Source organism: Oncorhynchus keta, chromosome 7, assembly GCF_023373465.1.
Source record: "Oncorhynchus keta strain PuntledgeMale-10-30-2019 chromosome 7, Oket_V2, whole genome shotgun sequence".
In the NCBI taxonomy this organism is placed as follows: domain Eukaryota; kingdom Metazoa; phylum Chordata; class Actinopteri; order Salmoniformes; family Salmonidae; genus Oncorhynchus; species Oncorhynchus keta.
The window spans coordinates 40,184,791-40,203,895 of NC_068427.1; the positions used below are offsets into that span (position 1 = coordinate 40,184,791).

At 50.0% G+C, this 19,105-nt stretch overlaps 1 protein-coding gene and 1 long non-coding RNA gene across 3 annotated transcripts in view; one reads left to right on the plus strand and one right to left on the minus strand.

Annotated features, from left to right (window-relative positions):
- The window catches only part of LOC118381375 (Krueppel-like factor 7), a 150,499-nt gene that overhangs the window by 116,840 nt on the left and 14,554 nt on the right, over positions 1-19,105 (minus strand). The gene's annotated exons all lie outside the window — the stretch shown is intronic.
- LOC127931155 (uncharacterized) lies at positions 8,991-14,494 on the plus strand. Of its 2 annotated transcripts, none has more exons than XR_008139958.1 (3): positions 8,991-9,478; positions 9,707-9,972; positions 14,109-14,494. It is a non-coding gene; the product is annotated as an uncharacterized LOC127931155 (long non-coding RNA). The 2 variants fall into 2 exon arrangements; XR_008139959.1 differs by lacking the exons at positions 8,991-9,478; positions 9,707-9,972 and adding exons at positions 9,604-9,706; positions 10,601-10,752.

A 19,105-nucleotide genomic window follows, 5' to 3' on the forward strand; every position in this document is an offset into this window, starting at 1 on the left:
ATGAAACATGTATCACATATTTTGTACTGCAATATTTAATGATTGAACGAACAACTACACAGTGAAACTATGGTATTTCACTATAAATTAGTTATTTGAACCAATGATTCTGCAAGTGCAAGGTTTCTTTAAAGATGTGAATGCGCAATGCAATGTTTTGAACATTGGACGGCCTGTGTTACAAGCGATGACCGTTTTGAGTATTGTGTCTATAGAGTTGAAAATGATCACAAGGTTCTGAAATTAGTGCCAAAGGGATTGTACAAAACTGTAATAGCACCAGTGAAGTGATGGGGTCAGGTGAGATGTGTGATCTAACCAGCGCAACATGAATTCAGCCGAGCACACCGACAGTGGTGTCAGTAAAAAGGAGACCAGTCTCTCTCCCCCAGCACATGAAAGGGCCTGCTCCCTCAGAATAGAGCCTAACTGCAGGCTGTGTGTTTTACTGAAAAAGGTGTGTGTTTGTGGATAATGGGTGGATCCATTCAGGCTTAAAATGAATCCAAAATGGCACCCTAATTCCTTATATAGTGCAACACTTTTGGGCTTATAGCCCTGATCAAAAGTAGTGCACTGTGTCTGTGTGTGCCTGTGTGTGCCTGTGTGTGTCTGTGTGTGTCTGTGTGTGTCGGTGTCTGTCTGTGTGTGTCTGTGTGTGTCGGTGTCTGTCTGTGTGTGCCTGTGTGCGACTGTGTGTGCCTGTGTGTGTCTGTGTGTGTCGGTGTCTGTCTGTGTGTGTCTGTGTGTGTCTGTGTGTGTCTGTGTGTGTCTGTGTGTGTCCGTGTGTGTCCGTTTCTGTGTGCGCCTGTGTGTGTCTGTGTGTGTCTGTGTGTGCCTGTGTGTGCCTGTGTGTGTCTGTGTGTGCCTGTGTGTGTCTGTGTGTGCCTGTGTGTGTCTGTGTGTGCCTGTGTGTGCCTGTGTGTGTCTGTGTGTGTCTGTGTGTGCCTGTGTGTGCCTGTGTGTGCCTGTCTGTGTCTGTCTGTGTGTATCCGTGTCTGTGTGTGTCTATGTGTGTCTGTGTGTGTCTGTGTCTGTGTCTGTGTGTGTCTATGCCTGTCTGTGTCTGTGTCTGTGTGTGTCTGCGTGTGTCTGCGTGTGTCTGCGTGTGTCTGTGTGTGTCTGTGTCTGTCTGTCTGCGTCTGTCTGTGTCTGTGCATGTGTCTGTGTGTTTATGTGTGTGTGTGTCTGCGTGTGTGTGTGTCTGCGTGTGTCTGTGTCTGTCTGTGTCTGTCTGTGTGTGTCTGTGTGTATCTGCATGTGTAATAAGAGCTTGCTAACACAGGAAATGCTCAGTACAACAGTCCTGGCTTTATGTCCTTGACACGGCATTACCCAGGTTCCTCCCCGGTCCACCTGTTAACAACAAGCAGCTACAGGGATGGATGACTCAATACAGTCTGTCCCACCCTACCCAGACCTGACTGGGCACACACTACTTGCAAAGACTGACAATCCTCATCATCTCTCCATATAAATGAGACATGCAGTGTAAAGTTCATCTGTCTGTCTGGGGTTGGCCAGAAACTGCATCAGTGATAGATAATAATAATAATAATAATAATAATAATAATAATAATAATAATAATAATAATAACAATAATGATAATACAAATAATAACAATAACGATAATAATAACAGCGATAATGATGATAACGATAATGATAGTAATGATAATGATAGCAATGACGATAATGATAACAATAATGATAATAATAATAATGGTAATGATAGTAATGATGATAATGATAATAATAATAATAATGATAATAATGCCATACAACACTCCTTCCGTGCTCTTAAATGCAAGTAAAACTAAATGCATGCTCTTCAACCAATCGCTGCCTAAACCTGCCCGCCCGCCCAGCATCACTACTCTGACTTAGAATATGTGGACAACTACAAATACCTAGGTGTCTGGTTAGACTGTAAACTCTTCTTCCAGACTCACATTAAGCATCTCCAATCCAAAATTAAATCTAGAATCGGCATACTATTTCGCAACAAAGCATCCTTCACTCATGCTGCCAAACATACCCTCGCAAAACTAACTATCCTACCGATCCTTGACTTCGGTGATGTCATTTACAAAATAGCCTCCAACACTCTACTCAGCAAATTGGATGCAGTCTATCACAGTGCCATCCGTTTTGTCACCAAAGCCCTGTATACTACCCACCACTGCGACATGTATGCTCTCGTTGGCTGGCCCTCGCTTCATATTCGTCGCCAAACCCACTGGCTCGAGGTCATCTATAAGTCTTTGCTAGGTAAAGTCCCACCTTATCTCAGCTCACTGGTCACCATAGCAGCACCCACCACGTGCTCCAGCAGGTATATCTCACTGGTCACCCCCAAAACCAATTCTTCCTTTGGCCGCCTTTCCTTCCAGTTCTCTGCTGCCAATGACTGGAACGAACTGCAAATATCACTGAAGCTGGAGACTCTTACCTCCCTCACTAGCTTTAAGCACCAGCTATCAGAGCATCTCACAGATTACTGCACCTGTACATAGCACATCTGTAAATAGCCCATCCAACTACCTCATCCCCATACTGTTATCTATTTAATTTATTTTGCTCCTTTGCACCCCAGTATCTCTACTTGAACATTCATCTTCTGCTCATCTATCACTCCAGTGTTTAATTGCTATATTGTAATTATTTTGCCACTACGGCCTATTTATTGTCTTACCTCATTTGGACTCACTGTATATATATACTTTTTCTATTGTGTTATTGACTGTACGTTTGTTTATTCCATGTGTAACTCTGTGCTGTTGTTTGTGTCGCACTGCTTTGCTTTATCTTGGCCAGGTCACAGTTGTAAATGAGAATTTGTTCTCAACTGGCCTACCTGGATAAGTAAAGGTGAAATAAATATATAATAATATATAATAATGATAATAATTGTAATAACAATAATGATAATAATAATAATAATGATAATAATAATAATAATGATAATAATAATAATAATAATAATAATACTGATAATAATGATAATAATAATAATGATAATAATGATAATGATAATAATGCTAATAATAATGATAACAATGATAATAATAATGATAACAATGCTAATAATAATAATGATAATAATAATGATAATACTACTAATAATAATAATACTAATGATAATAATAATGAAATGTATGTTTATAGCACTTTTCTCAAACCCCAAAATGTTTACCTGTCACGCTCGTTAGAATGAGGAGACCAAGGTGCAGCGTGGTAGGCGAACATCTTACTTTATTAAAAATGAACACCGAAAAACAACAAAATACAAAACTAATGTAAAGTTCTGTAGGCTACACAGCAATTATACAAAAGCAAGATCCCACAAACTAAAGTGGGAAAAAAGGCTGCCTAAGTATGATCTCCAATCAGAGACAACGATAAAGACAGCTCCCTCTGATTGGGAACCACACCCGGCCAACAAAGAAATAGACAAACTAGAATGCCCACCCAAATCACACCCCGACCCAACCAAATAGAGAAATAAAAAGTCTCTCTAAGGTCAGGGCGTGACATTACCAGACAATGATTAGCCTGTTGGTGGTATAATTGCAGCTTCCGTCTGTGTATGTTGAGGCGTGAGTTATGCAACACATAATACCCAACAGACACTGTGAAATGGGAAATTACAGGAAACTGATAATGAGTCTGTGACAGCTGGATTGCCGCGGTAAAATTCAACAAGAGGAGCGCTGTGCTTCGGCCTCACATTCTGAACAGGTAGGCTCTTTGTTTTTCAGAGAGGTGTTATCATGTTTTAAAAAGAGACTGACTGGGTAGTAAACTAGCTCGCATGGTCCTCGGACAGCTACTCAGTGGAGAGCTGGAGTGGAGTGTGTAGTCTGAGGGTGGAGGTGTGGAGAGAGCCATGAGAGTGTAGTGTAGAGCGAAGAGAAGAGTAGCAGAGTAGTAGCATGTCACAACAGGCCAAAGCAGTGTGTGTGTGTGTGTGTGTGTGTGTGTGTGTGTGTGTGTGTGTGTGTGTGTGTGTGTGTGTGTGTGTGTGTGTGTGTGTGTGTGTGTGTGTGTGTGTGTGTGTGTGTGTGTGTGTGCGTGCGTGCGTGTGTGTGTGTGTGTGTGTGTGTTTATATCCGAGCACACATTCAAGCCTCTTCACAAACAGCTGTGGAAATGGACGGCCCATCTGATCCAAGTATAAAAACAGAACCACCACACAGAGCACTAAGGATCCAACACTAAAGGCATCCAGGCGTTTCCACTCTCTCCACGGGGGGCCCTGAATACTGGGGGATTCCACTCTCTCCACGGGGGGTCCCTAATACTGGGGGATTCCACTCTCTCCACAAGGGGCCCCTAATACTGGGGGATTCCACTCTCTCCACAAGGGGTCCCTAATACTGGGGGATTCCACTCTCTCCATGAGGGGTCCCTAATACTGGGGGATTCCACTCTCTCCACACAAGGGGCCCCTAATACTGGGGATTCCACTCTCTCCACAAGGGGCCCCTAATACTGGGGGATTCCACTCTCTCCACAAGGGGTCCCTAATACTGGGGGATTCCACTCTCTCCATGAGGGGTCCCTAATACTGGGGGATTCCACTCTCTCCATGGGGGGTCCCTAATACTGGGGGATTCCACTCTCTCCACGGGGGGTCCCTAATACTGGGGGATTCCACTCTCTCCAAGGGGGGTCCCTAATACTGGGGGATTCCACTCTCTCCACGGGGGGTCCCTAATACTGGGGGATTCCACTCTCTCTGCGCCCCTTGTGGAGGGGAGGAGAGAAGGAGAGGGGAGGAGAGAGGAGGAGAGGAGACGGGAGGAGAGAGGAGGAGAGGGGAGGGGAGGTGAAGGGAGGGGGGGGGGAGGAGGGGAGGGGAGGAGGAGAGGGGAGGGAGGGGAGAGGATGGGAAGGGAGGAGAGAGGAGGAGAGGGGAGGGGAGGAGAGAGGATGGGAAGGGAGAGGAGGAGAGGGGAGGGAGGGGAGGAGAGAGGATGGGAAGGGAGGGAGAGAGGAGGAGAGAGGGAGGGAGGAGAGAGGATGGGAAGGGAGAGGACATGGAGAGAGGGAGGGAGGGTTAGGGGACATAGAGAGAGGGACGGAGGGTTAGGGGACATGGAGAGAGGGAGGGAGGGAGGGTTAGGGGACATGGAGAGAGGGACAGAGGGTTAGGGGACATGGAGAGAGGGAGGGAGGGTGAGGGGACATGGAGAGAGGGACAGAGGGTTAGGGGACATGGAGAGAGGGAGGGAGGGTTAGGGGACATGGAGAGAGGGACAGAGGGTTAGGGGACATGGAGAGAGGGACAGAGGGTTAGGGGACATGGAGAGAGAGACAGAGGGTTAGGGGACATGGAGAGAGAGAGGGAGGGTTAGGGGCCATGGAGAGAGGGACAGAGAGTTAGGGGACATGGAGAGAGGGACAGAGGGTTAGGGGACATGGAGAGAGGGACAGAGGGTTAGGGGACATGGAGAGAGAGAGGGACAGAGGGTTAGGGGACATAGAGAGAGAGAGGGACAGAGGGTTAGGGTGACATGGAGAGAGGGACAGAGGGTTAGGGGACATGGAGAGAGAGACAGAGGGTTAGGGGACATGGAGAGAGAGACAGAGGGTTAGGGGACATGGAGAGAGAGAGAGACAGAGGGTTAGGGGACATGGAGAGAGAGAGAGACAGAGGGTTAGGGGACATGGAGAGAGGGACAGAGGGTTAGGGGACATGGAGAGAGGGACAGAGGGTTAGGGGACATGGAGAGAGAGAGACAGACAGAGGGTTAGGGGACATGGAGAGAGAGAGACAGAGGGTTAGGGGACATGGAGAGAGGGACAGAGGGTTAGGGGACATGGAGAGAGGGACAGAGGGTTATAGGGGACATGGAGAGAGGGACAGAGGGTTAGGGACATGGAGGACAGAGGGTTAGGGGACATGGAGGGTTAGGGACATGGAGGAGGGAGGGAGGGTTAGGGGACATGAAGAGAGGGACAGAGGGTTAGGGGACATGGAGAGAGGGACAGGGGGTTAGGGGACATGGAGAGAGAGAGGGAGGGAGGGTTAGGGGACATGGAGAGAGAGAGGGAGGGATGGTTAGGGGACACGGAGAGAGAGAGGGGGGAGGGTTAGGGGACATGGAGAGAGGGACAGATGGTTAGGGGACATGGAGAGAGGGACAGAGGGTTAGGGGACATGGAGAGAGAGAGAGACAGAGGGTTAGGGGACATGGAGAGAGGGACAGAGGGTTAGGGGACATGGAGAGAGGGACAGAGGGTTAGGGGACATGGAGAGAGAGACAGAGGGTTAGGGGACATGGAGAGAGAGAGAGAGACAGAGGGTTAGGGGACATGGAGAGAGGGACAGAGGGTTAGGGGACATGGAGAGAGAGAGGGACAGAGGGTTAGGGGACATAGAGAGAGAGAGGGACAGAGGGTTAGGTGACATGGAGAGAGGGACAGAGGGTTAGGGGACATGGAGAGAGAGACAGAGGGTTAGGGGACATGGAGAGAGAGACAGAGGGTTAGGGGACATGGAGAGAGAGAGAGACAGAGGGTTAGGGGACATGGAGAGAGAGAGAGACAGAGGGTTAGGGGACATGGAGAGAGGGACAGAGGGTTAGGGGACATGGAGAGAGGGACAGAGGGTTAGGGGACATGGAGAGAGGGACAGAGGGTTAGGGGACATGGAGAGAGAGACAGAGGGTCAGGGGACATGGAGAGAGGGACAGAGGGTTAGGGGACATGGAGAGAGGGACAGAGGGTTAGGGGGACATGGAGAGAGGGACAGAGGGTTAGGGGACATGGAGAGAGGGACAGAGGGTTAGGGGACATGGAGAGAGAGAGGGAGGGAGGGTTAGGGGACATGGAGAGAGGGAGGGAGGGAGGGTTAGGGGACATGAAGAGAGGGACAGAGGGTTAGGGGACATGGAGAGAGGGACAGGGGTTAGGGGACATGGAGAGAGAGAGGGAGGGAGGGTTAGGGGACATGGAGAGAGAGAGGGAGGGATGGTTAGGGGACATGGAGAGAGGGAGGGGGAGGGTTAGGGGACATGGAGAGAGGGACAGATGGTTAGGGGACATGGAGAGAGGGACAGAGGGTTAGGGGACATGGGAGAGAGAGAGACAGAGGGTTAGGGGACATGGAGAGGGACAGAGGGTTAGGGGACATGGAGAGAGGGACAGAGGGTTAGGGGACATGGAGAGAGAGACAGAGGGTTAGGGGACATGGAGAGAGAGAGAGAGACAGAGGGTTAGGGGACATGGAGAGAGAGAGAGACAGAGGGTTAGGGGACATGGAGAGAGGGACAGAGGGTTAGGGGACATGGAGAGAGAGAGAGAGGGTTAGGGGACATGGAGAGAGGGACAGAGGGTTAGGGGACATGGAGAGAGGGACAGAGGGTTAGGGGACATGGAGAGAGGGACAGAGGGTTAGGGGACATGGAGAGAGAGACAGAGGGTTAGGGGACATGGAGAGAGGGACAGAGGGTTAGGGGACATGGAGAGAGGGACAGAGGGTTAGGGGACATGGAGAGAGGGACAGAGGGTTAGGGGACATGGAGAGAGGGACAGAGGGTTAGGGGACATGGAGAGAGAGAGGGAGGGAGGGTTAGGGGACATGGAGAGAGGGAGGGAGGGAGGGTTAGGGGACATGGAGAGAGGGACAGAGGGTTAGGGGACATGGAGAGAGGGACTGGGGGTTAGGGGACATGGAGAGAGAGGGAGGGAGGGTTAGGGACATGGAGAGAGAGAGGAGGAGGGTTAGGGGACATGGAGAGAGAGAGGGAGAGGGTTAGGGGACATGGAGAGAGGGACAGAGGGTTAGGGGACATGGAGAGAGGGACAGAGGGTTAGGGGACATGGAGAGAGGGACAGAGGGTTAGGGACATGGAGAGAGAGACAGAGGGTTAGGGGACATGAGAGAGAGAGGGAGGGTTAGGGGACATGGAGAGAGAGAGGGGGGGGGGGTTAGGGACATGGAGAGAGGGACAGATGGTTAGGGGACATGGAGAGAGGGACAGAGGGTTAGGGGACATGGAGAGAGAGAGGGAGGGAGGGTTAGGGGACATGGAGAGAGGGACAGATGGTTAGGGGACATGGAGAGAGGGACAGAGGGTTAGGGGACATGGAGAGAGAGAAAGCACAATACAATTCAAAATGGATTAAAATGGACGTAGGTGTATTGTTTTAACGCGCTCCCCACCCCCAGCCTTACAGAATCTTTAATCCCTCTTCTTCCCTCTCCATGTCCCCTAAACCTCCCTCTCTCTCCATGTCCCCTAAACCTCCCTCTCTCTCCATGTCCCCTAACCCTCCCTCTTTCTCTCCATGTCACCTAACCCTCCCTATCCTTCTCTCTCCATGTCCCCTAACCCTCCCTCTCTCCATGTCCCGTAACCCTCTCCCTCTCCATGTCACCTAACCCTCCCCCTCTCTCCATGTCCCCTAACCCTCCCTCCCTCTCCCTCCCTCTCCATGTCACCTAACCCTCCCAACCTCTCTCAATGTCCCCTATCCCTCCCTCTCTCTCTCCATGTCCCCCAACCCTCCCTCCCTCTCCATGTCACTAACCCTCCCTCCCTCTCTCCATGTCCCCTAACCCTCCCTCCCTCTCCATGTCCCCTAACCCTCCCTCCCTCTCCATGTCACCAAACCGTCCTTTCCTCTCTCCATGTCCCCTAACCCTCCCTCCATGTCCCCTAACCCTCCCTCTCTCTCTCCATGTCCCCTAACCCTCCCTCTCTCTCTCCATGACCCCTAACACTCCCTCCCTCTTCATGTCCCCTAACCCTCCCTCCCTCTTTCTCTCCATGTCCCCTATCCCTCCCTCCCTCTCTCCGTGTCCCCTATCCCTCTCTCTTTCTCTCCATGTCCCCTAACCCTCCCTCCCTCTCCATGTCCCCTAACCCTCCGTCCCTCTCGCCATGTCCCCTAACCCTCCTTCTCTCCATGTCCCCTAACACTCCCTCCCTCTCCATGTCCCCTAACCCTCCTTCTCTCCATGTCCCCTAACCGTCCGCCCCTCTCTCTACCCTTCACCACTGCTTCTGTACTGAGAGTTACTGGGCTGTGAAATGTAAAAAACTGCAGCGGCGAATATGCATGCATGGCAATCCATTATCTTGTCAAACTTGGCTTCCCCGGGCGTCCGGGCTGCAATCCCTGTGTGAGGGGCAGAGAGAGAGACAGGCATGCTGCCTCGGCTGTGGCTCTGGCTGTGCTGTGGATGGCAGGCTGCCTGCAGCATTTCCTCTAGTGGACAGGAGAAGGGGGATGGAGGGGGGATGTGAGGTTGTGTTGGGCCTTCTCTCAGACGGCTGCTGGGATCTGCTCTGTAGGTCAGCTGGCCGTCTGGGAGAGAGAGAGGGAAGAGAAGCAGGGCTAGACAGAGAAGGGATGGAAGGAGAGGAGGATGGAGCAAAGGACAGAGAAGTAGAGATAGAGGGAAGGATGTAGCAAAGGGCAGAGAAGTAGAGATAGAGGGAAGGATGTAGCAAAGGACAGAGAAGTAGAGATAGAGGGAAGGATGTAGCAAAGGACAGAGAAGTAGAGATAGAGGGAAGGATGGAGGATAGGACAGAGAAGTAGAGATAGAGTGAAGGATGGAGGATAGGACAGAGAAGTAGAGATAGAGGGAAGGATGGATGTTAGGACAGAGAGGGAGAGATAGAGGGAAGGATGGATGTTAGGACAGAGAGGTAGAGAAAGAGGGAAGGATGGATGTTAGGACAGAGAGGTAGAGATAGAGGGAAGGATGGATGTTAGGACAGAGAGGGAGAGATAGAGGGAAGGATGGATGTTAGGACAGAGAGGTAGAGAAAGAGGGAAGGATGGATGTTAGGACAGAGAGGTAGAAATAGAGGGAGGGATGGATGTTAGGACAGAGAGGGAGAGATAGAGGGAAGGATGGATGTTGGGGCAGAGAGGGAGAGATAGAGGGCAGGATGGAGGATAGGACAGAGAAGTAGAGATAGAGGGAAGGATGGAGGATAGGACAGAGAAGTAGAGATAGAGGGAAGGATGTAGGATAGGACAGAGAGGTAGAGATAGAGGGAAGGATGTAGGATAGGACAGAGAAGTAGAGATAGAGGGAAGGATGGAGCAAAGGACAGAGAAGTAGAGATAGAGGGAAGGATGGATGTTGGGGCAGAGAGGGAGAGATAGAGGGAAGGATGTAGGATAGGACAGAGAAGTAGAGATAGAGGGAAAGATGGGGAAGGATGGATGTTGGGGCAGAGAGGGAGAGATAGAGGGAAGGATGATTAGGATAGGACAGAGAAGTAGAGATAGAGGGAAAGATGGAGGATAGGACAGAGAAGTAGAGATAGATGGATGGGAAGGATGATAGGAAGGACATAGAAGTAGAGATAGAGGGAAGGATGGAGCATTGGACATTGAAGTAGTGATAGAGGGAAGGATGGATGTTAGGAAAGTACAGAGAGGAGAGATAGAGGGAAGGATGGATGTTAGGACAGAGAGGAGAGAAGAGGGAAGGATGGATGTTAGGACAGAGAGGTAGAGATAGAGGGAAGGATGGATGTTGGGACAGAGAGGGAGAGATAGAGGGAAGGATGGAGGATAGGACAGAGAGGTAGAGAAAGAGGGAAGGATGGATGTTAGGACAGAAGAGGTAGAAATAGAGGGAGGGATGGATGTTAGGACAGAGAGGGAGAGATAGAGGGAAGGATGGATGTTGGGGCAGAGAGGGAGAGATAGAGGGCAGGATGGAGGATAGGACAGAGAAGTAGAGATAGAGGGAAGGATGGAGGATAGGACAGAGAAGTAGAGATAGAGGGAAGGATGTAGGATAGGACAGAGAGGTAGAGATAGAGGGAAGGATGTAGGATAGGACAGAGAAGTAGAGATAGAGGGAAGGATGGAGCAAAGGACAGAGAAGTAGAGATAGAGGGAAGGATGGATGTTGGGGCAGAGAGGGAGAGATAGAGGGAAGGATGTAGGATAGGACAGAGAAGTAGAGATAGAGGGAAGGATGGATGTTGGGGCAGAGAGGGAGAGATAGAGGGAAGGATGTAGGATAGGACAGAGAAGTAGAGATAGAGGGAAAGATGGAGGATAGGACAGAGAAGTAGAGATAGAGGGAAGGATGTAGGATAGGACATAGAAGTAGAGATAGAGGGAAGGATGGAGGATTGGACATTGAAGTAGTGATAGAGGGAAGGATGGATGTTAGGAAAGAGAGGGAGAGCTAGAGGGAAGGATGGATGTTAGGGCAGAGAGGAAGAGATAGAGGGAAGGATGGATGTTAGGACAGAGAGGTAGAGATAGAGGGAAGGATGGATGTTGGGGCAGAGAGGGAGAGATAGAGGGAAGGATGGAGCAAAGTACAGAGAGGTAGAGATAGAGGGAAGGATGGATGTTGGGGCAGAGAGGGAGAGATAGAGGGAAGGATGGAGCAAAGTACAGAGAGGTAGAGATAGAGGGAAGGATGGATGTTGGGGCAGAGAGGGAGAGATAGAGGGAAGGATGGAGCAAAGTACAGAGAGGTAGAGATAGAGGGAAGGATGGATGTTGGGGCAGAGAGGGAGAGATAGAGGGAAGGATGGAGGATAGGACAGAGAGGTAGAGATAGAGGGAAGGATGGAAGATGGGACAGAGAAGTAGAGATAGAGGGAAGGATGGAGGATAGGACAGAGAAGTAGAGATAGAGGGAAGGATGTAGGATAGGACAGAGAAGGGATGGAAGGAGAGTAGGATGGAGGATAGGACAGAGAAGTAGAGATAGAGGGAAAGATGGAGGATAGGACAGAGAAGTAGAGATAGAGGGAAGGATGTAGGATAGGACAGAGAAGTAGAGATAGAGGGCAGGATGGAGGATAGGACAGAGGGAAGGATGGAGGATAGGACAGAGAAGGATGGAAGGAGAGGAGGATGGAGGATAGAACAGAGAGGTAGAGATAGAGGGCAGGATGGAGGATAGGACAGAGAGGTAGAGATAGAGGGAAGGATGGAGGATAGGACAGAGAAGTAGAGATAGAGGGAAGGATGGAGGATAGGACAGAGGGAAGGATGGAGGATAGGACAGAGAAGGGATGGAAGGAGAGGAGGATGGAGGATAGAACAGAGAGGTAGAGATAGAGGGCAGGATGGAGGATAGGACAGAGAAGGGATGGAAGGAGAGGAGGATGGAGGATAGGACAGAGAGGTAGAGATAGAGGGAAGGATGGAGGATAGGACAGAGAGGTAGAGATAGAGGGAAGGATGTAGGATAGGACAGAGAGGTGGAGATAGAGGGAAGGATGGAGGATAGGACAGAGAAGTAGAGATAGAGGGAAGGATGGAGGCTAGGACAGAGGGAAGGATGGAGGATAGGACAGAGAAGGGATGGAAGGAGAGGAGGATGGAGGATAGAACAGAGAGGTAGAGATAGAGGGCAGGATGGAGGATAGGACAGAGAAGGGATGGAAGGAGAGGAGGATGGAGGATAGGACAGAGAGGTAGAGATAGAGGGAAGGATGGAGGATAGGACAGAGAGGTAGAGATAGAGGGAAGGATGTAGGATAGGACAGAGAAGTAGAGATATAGGGAAGGATGTAGGATTGGACATTGAAGTAGAGATAGAGGGAAGGATGGATGATAGGACAGAGAAGTAGAGATAGAGGGAAGGATGTAGGATAGGACAGAGAAGTAGAGATAGAGGGAAGGATGGAGGATAGGACAGAGAAGTAGAGATGGAGGATAGGACAGAGGGAAGGATGGAGGATAGGACATAGAAGTGGAGAAAGAAGGAAGGATGTAGGATAGGACAGAGAAGTAGAGATAGAGGGAAGGATGTAGGATAGGACAGAGAAGTAGAGATAGAGGGAAGGATGGAGGATAGGACATAGAAGTAGAGATAGAGGGAAGGATGGAGGATAAGACAGAGGGAAGGATGGAGGATAGGACAGAGAAGTAGAGATAGAGGGCAGGATGGAGGATAGGACAGAGAAGTAGAGATATGGAGCAAAGGACAGAGAAGTAGAGATAGAGGGAAGGATGGATGTTGGGGCAGAGAGGGAGAGATAGAGGGAAGGATGTAGGATAGGACAGAGAAGTAGAGATAGAGGGAAAGATGGAGGATAGGACAGAGAAGTAGAGATAGAGGGAAGGATGTAGGATAGGACATAGAAGTAGAGATAGAGGGAAGGATGGAGGATTGGACATTGAAGTAGTGATAGAGGGAAGGATGGATGTTAGGAAAGAGAGGGAGAGCTAGAGGGAAGGATGGATGTTAGGGCAGAGAGGAAGAGATAGAGGGAAGGATGGATGTTAGGACAGAGAGGGAGAGATAGAGGGAAGGATGGATGTTAGGACAGAGAGGTAGAGATAGAGGGAAGGATGGATGTTGGGGCAGAGAGGGAGAGATAGAGGGAAGGATGGAGCAAAGTACAGAGAGGTAGAGATAGAGGGAAGGATGGATGTTGGGGCAGAGAGGGAGAGATAGAGGGAAGGATGGAGCAAAGTACAGAGAGGTAGAGATAGAGGGAAGGATGGATGTTGGGGCAGAGAGGGAGATAGAGGGAAGGATGGAGCAAAGTACAGAGAGGTAGAGATAGAGGGAAGGATGGATGTTGAGGGCAGAGAGGAGAGAGATAGAGGGAAGGATGGATGTTGGGGCAGAGAGGGAGAGATAGAGGGGGAAGGATGGAGGATAGGACAGAGAAGTAGAGATAGAGGGAAGGATGTAGGATAGGACAGAGAAGGGATGGAAGGAGAGGAGGATGGAGGATAGGACAGAGAAGTAGAGATAGAGGGAAAGATGGAGGATAGGACAGAGAAGTAGAGATAGAGGGAAGGATGTAGGATAGGACAGAGAAGATAGAGATAGAGGGCAGGATGGAGGGATATGGACAGGACAGAGGGAAGGATGGAGGATAGGACAGAGAAGGGATGGAAGGAGAGGAGGATGGAGGATAGAACAGAGAGGTAGAGATAGAGGGCAGGATGGAGGATAGGACAGAGAAGGGATGGAAGGAGAGGAGGATGGAGGATAGGACAGAGAAGTAGAGATAGAGGGAAGGATGTAGGATAGGACAGAGAAGTAGAGATAGAGGGCAGGATGGAGGATAGGACAGAGGGAAGGATGTAGGATAGGACAGAGAAGGATGGAAGGAGAGGAGGATGGAGGATAGGACAGAGAGGTAGAGATAGAGGGAAGGATGGAGGATAGGACAGAGGGAAGGATGGAGGATAGGACAGAGAAGGGATGGAAGGAGAGGAGGATGGAGGATAGAACAGAGAGGTAGAGATAGAGGGCAGGATGGAGGATAGGACAGAGAAGGGATGGAAGGAGAGGAGGATGGAGGATAGGACAGAGAGGTAGAGATAGAGGGAAGGATGGAGGATAGGACAGAGAGGTAGAGATAGAGGGAAGGATGTAGGATAGGACAGAGAGGTGGAGATAGAGGGAAGGATGGAGGATAGGACAGAGAAGTAGAGATAGAGGGAAGAATGGAGGCTAGGACAGAGGGAAGGATGGAGGATAGGACAGAGAAGGGATGGAAGGAGAGGAGGATGGAGGATAGGACAGAGAAGTAGAGATAGAGGGAAGGATGGAGGCTAGGACAGAGGGAAGGATGGAGGATAGGACAGAGAAGGGATGGAAGGAGAGGAGGATGGAGGATAGAACAGAGAGGTAGAGATAGAGGGCAGGATGGAGGATAGGACAGAGAAGGGATGGAAGGAGAGGAGGATGGAGGATAGGACAGAGAGGTAGAGATAGAGGGAAGGATGGAGGATAGGACAGAGAGGTAGAGATAGAGGGAAGGATGGAGGATAGGACAGAGAGGTAGAGATAGAGGGAAGGATGTAGGATAGGACAGAGAAGTAGAGATAGAGGGAAGGATGTAGGATAGGACAGAGAAGTAGAGATAGAGGGAAGGATGTAGGATAGGACAGAGAAGTAGAGATAGAGGGAAGGATGGAGGATAGGACAGAGAAGTAGAGATAGAGGGAAGGATGGAGGATAGGACAGAGAAGTAGAGATAGAGGGAAGGATGGAGGATAGGACAGAGAAGTAGAGATAGAGGGAAGGATGTAGGATAGGACAGAGAAGTAGAGATAGAGGGCAGGATGGAGGATAGGACAGAGAAGTAGAGATAGAGGGAAAGATGGAGGATAGGACAGAGAAGTAGAGATAGAGGGAAGGATGTAGGATAGGACAGAGAAGTAGAGATAGAGGGAAGGATGGAGGATAGGACAGAGAAGTAGAGATGGAGGAATGATGGAGGATAGGACATAGAAGTAGAGATAGAAGGGAAGGATGTAGGATAGGACAGAGAAGTAGAGATAGAGGGGAGGATGGAGGATAGGACAGAGAAGTAGAGATAGAGGGAAGGATGTGGAGGATAGGACAGAGAAGTAGAGATAGAGGGAAGGATGGAGGATAGGACATAGAAGTAGAGATAGAGGGAAGGATGGAGGATAAGACAGAGGGAAGGATGGAGGATAGGACAGAGAAGTAGAGATAGAGGGCAGGATGGAGATGGAGGATAGGACAGAGAAGTAGAGAGAGATAGAGGGCAGGATGGAGGATAGGACAGAGAAGTAGAGATAGAGGGCAGGATGGAGGATAGACATAGAAGTAGAGATAGAGGGCAGGATGGAGGATAGGACATAGAAGTAGAGATAAAGGGAAGGATGGAGGATAGGACATAGAAGTAGAGATAGAGGGCAGGATGGAGGATAGGACAGAGAAGTAGAGATAGAGGGCAGGATGGAGGATAGGACATGTAGGATAGAAGTAGAGATAGAGGGCGGGATGGAGGATAGGACAGAGAAGTAGAGATAGAGGGAAGGATGGAGGATAGGACAGAGAAGTAGAGATAGAGGGAAGGATGGAGGATAGGACAGAGAAGTAGAGATAGAGGGCAGGATGGAGGATAGGACAGAGAAGTAGAGATAGAGGGCAGGATGGAGGATAGGACAGAGAAGTAGAGATAGAGGGCAGGATGGAGGATAGGACAGAGAAGTAGAGATAGAGGGCAGGATGGAGGATAGGACAGAGAAGTAGAGATAGAGGGAAGGATGGAGGATAGGACAGAGAAGTAGAGATAGAGGGAAGGATGGAGGATAGGACAGAGAAGTAGAGATGGAGGATAGGACAGAGAAGTAGAGAAAGAGGGCAGGATGAAGGATAGGACAGAGAAGTAGAGATAGAGGGCAGGATGGATGGAGGATAGGACAGAGAAGTAGAGCTAGAGGGAAGGATGGAGGATAGGACAGAGAAGTAGAGATAGAGGGCAGGATGGAGGATAGGACAGAGAAGTAGAGATAGAGGGCAGGATGGAGGATAGGACAGAGAAGTAGAGATAGAGGGCAGGATGGAGGATAGGACATAGAAGTAGAGATAGAGGGCAGAATGGAGGATAGGACAGAGAAGTAGAGATAGAGGGCAGGATGGAGGATAGGACAGAGGGCAGGATGGAGTTACAGTGAAGATGGAGAGCAGGAAGCTCGGGGTCACTCTGTGATGACCTAACAGAGGACAGGAACCAGACTGGGTAACATTCCACCGTCAATCCATACCTGTACTTGGAAATGGGCAGCTTTCAATAACAGATCAGCCTGTCACACAATATCTCAGGTCAAACTTGTATTTCTGCCATTCCATACATTTTTCTATTGATATAACTTCTTGTTGTGGGTACAGTAGAGTACTCACTAGCTACTTGCATTTCAATCAGACAGACACAGTCTGCGATCTAAAAATACAGCCTGCTGAAAACAAATCAATTAGAGCTTCAAATTCCTGAAGGTACTAAAATAGACGCTCTGAAAACAAAAAAGAGGAGAGAAAAAAACGCTGCGGCCCAAATTGTGAGAGACGGGACTGTGAGGCGTAGAGAGAGGGAAAGAGAGGCACAGGGTGACCCATTTTCACAAATATATGGATGCTGTCTGAGGAGGAGAGGAGAGCCACAGGGACAGGGACACATATCGCCTGAGTTGGGTGCAAGCAGACAGACAGACACACAGACACACACAGCCAGACACACAGACAACCAGACAGACACACAGATAGACAAACAGACATGCATACAGACCAAGTGAGAGACAGTCAGACAGCCAGCCAATCAGCCAGCCAGACATACACACAGACACACAAAGAAACAACAAACCACCCTCCCCTTGCCGCCCCCCCTCTCTCTCTCTCCTCTCTCCCTCTCTCCCTCTCTCTCTCTCTCTCTCTCTCTCTCTCTCTCTCTCTCTCTCTCTCTCTCTCGATCTCTCCCTCCCTCCCTCCCTCCCTCCCTCCCTCCCTCCCTCCCTCCCTCCCTCCCTCTCCCTCCCTCCCCTCTCTCTCTCTCTCTCTCTCTCTCTCTCTCTCTCTCTCTCTCTCTCTATCTCTCCCCTCCCTCCCTCCCTCCCTCCCTCCCTCCCCTCCCTCCCTCCCTCCCCTGTTCTTCCTCCCTTCCTTCCTCTCCTCTCCTTCCTTCTCTCTCTCCCTCTGTCTCCCTCTGTCCTCTCTCCCTCTCCTCTCTCTCTCTCTCTCCCTCTCTCTCCTCTCTTTAATTCTCACTCTCCTCTTTCTCCTTGAAATTGACCTCCCTCCCTCCTCAACCTCCTCCCTGCCTCCCCTCCCTCTCTCCCTCTGTCTCTCAGGTCTGGTTAATCTCTCTAGCCTGTCTCTCAGGTGAGGCTGGTTAATCAGGTGAAGTGTCTCTAGTCTGTCTCTCAGGTGAGGCTGGTTAATCAGGTGAAGTGTCTCTCTGTCTCTCAGGTGAGGCTCAGGTGAAGTGTCTCTCTCTCTCTCAGGTGAGGCTCTGTTTCTCTCTGTCTCTCAGGTGAGGCTGGTTAATCAGGTGAAGTGTCTCTGTCTGTCTCTCAGGTGAGGCTATTTAATCTTCCTCTGTCTCTCAGGTGAGGCTGGTTAATCCCTCTGTCTCTCTCTCCCTCTGTCTCTCTCTCTCTCCCTCTTAGTTCTCTCCTTCTTTCTTTAATTCTCACTCTCGCTTTCTTTCTCCTTGAAATTGACCTTCTGGAGTTTCCTTCCCTGACAACCTCCATATGGAAATATGAAAATAGAAAGGTCCATGTAGATCTGCCTCCATACACACTGCATACACATCTCTTTCTATCTGTGTTGTCTGTCTCTCAGGTGAGGCTGGTTTGTCAGGTGAAGTGTCTCTAGTCTGTCTCTCAGGTGAGGCTGGTTTGTCAGGTGAAGTGTCTCTAGTCTGTCTCTCAGGTGAGGCTGGTTAATTGGGTGAAGTGTCTCTAGTCTGTCTCTCAGGTGAGGCTGGTTAATCAGGTGAAGTGTCTCTCGTCTGTCTCTCAGGTGAGGCTGGTTAGTCAGGTGAAGTGTCTCTAGTCTGTCTCTCAGGTGAGGCTGGTTAATCAGGTGAAGTGTCTCTAGTCTGTCTCTCAGGTGAGGCTGGTTAATCAGGTGAAGTGTCTCACGTGGTTTTAATGGTGTTGTTTACTTCTCCTCTCCTCTCTACTCTGCCCTCCCCTACCCATTACAACCTTCTCAGCAGCTGGTTAATCAGGTGAAGTGTCTCTACAGGTGAGGCCACACAGGGGGGTGTGTGTGTGTGTGTGTGTGTGTTGTGTGTGTGTGTGTGTGTGTGTGTGTGTGTGTGTGTGTGTGTGTGTGTGTGTGTGTGTGTGTGTGTGTGTGTGTGTGTGTGTGTGTGTGTGTGTGTGTGTGTGTGCATGTGTGTGTGTGTGTTTGTGGAGGGAGACAGAGAGTACAGGGGCCCTCTTGTTTCACAAACAACCCTTGCTAAATAATCCCTACCTTTCTACAGAGGACTGACAGAAGAGCGATGATTACAGTGGGCCTCTCTCTCTCTCCCCATCTCTCTCTCTCCCCCCTTTCTCTCCCCTCTGTTTCCTGGTGACAGTGAGCAATGGCTTCTTTGTTCTAGCCGGGTGAGAGAGACAGATAGCTCAGCCAGCAGCAGCAGTGTTGTCTCCACAGGGATTCAGAGGAGAGAGGGAGTGAGAAAGAGGAGGAGAGAGAAAGAGGGGCAGATAGAGGGGGAGATAGAGTAGAGGCAGAGATAGAGAGAGGGAGGAAGAGAAAGAGGAGGAGAGCGAGAGAGGGCAGAGAGAGAGAGAGAAAGAGGGGGAGAGAAATAAGGAGAATTTTAGAAAGAGAGAGGGAGGGGGAGAAAGAGAGGGAGGGGGAGAA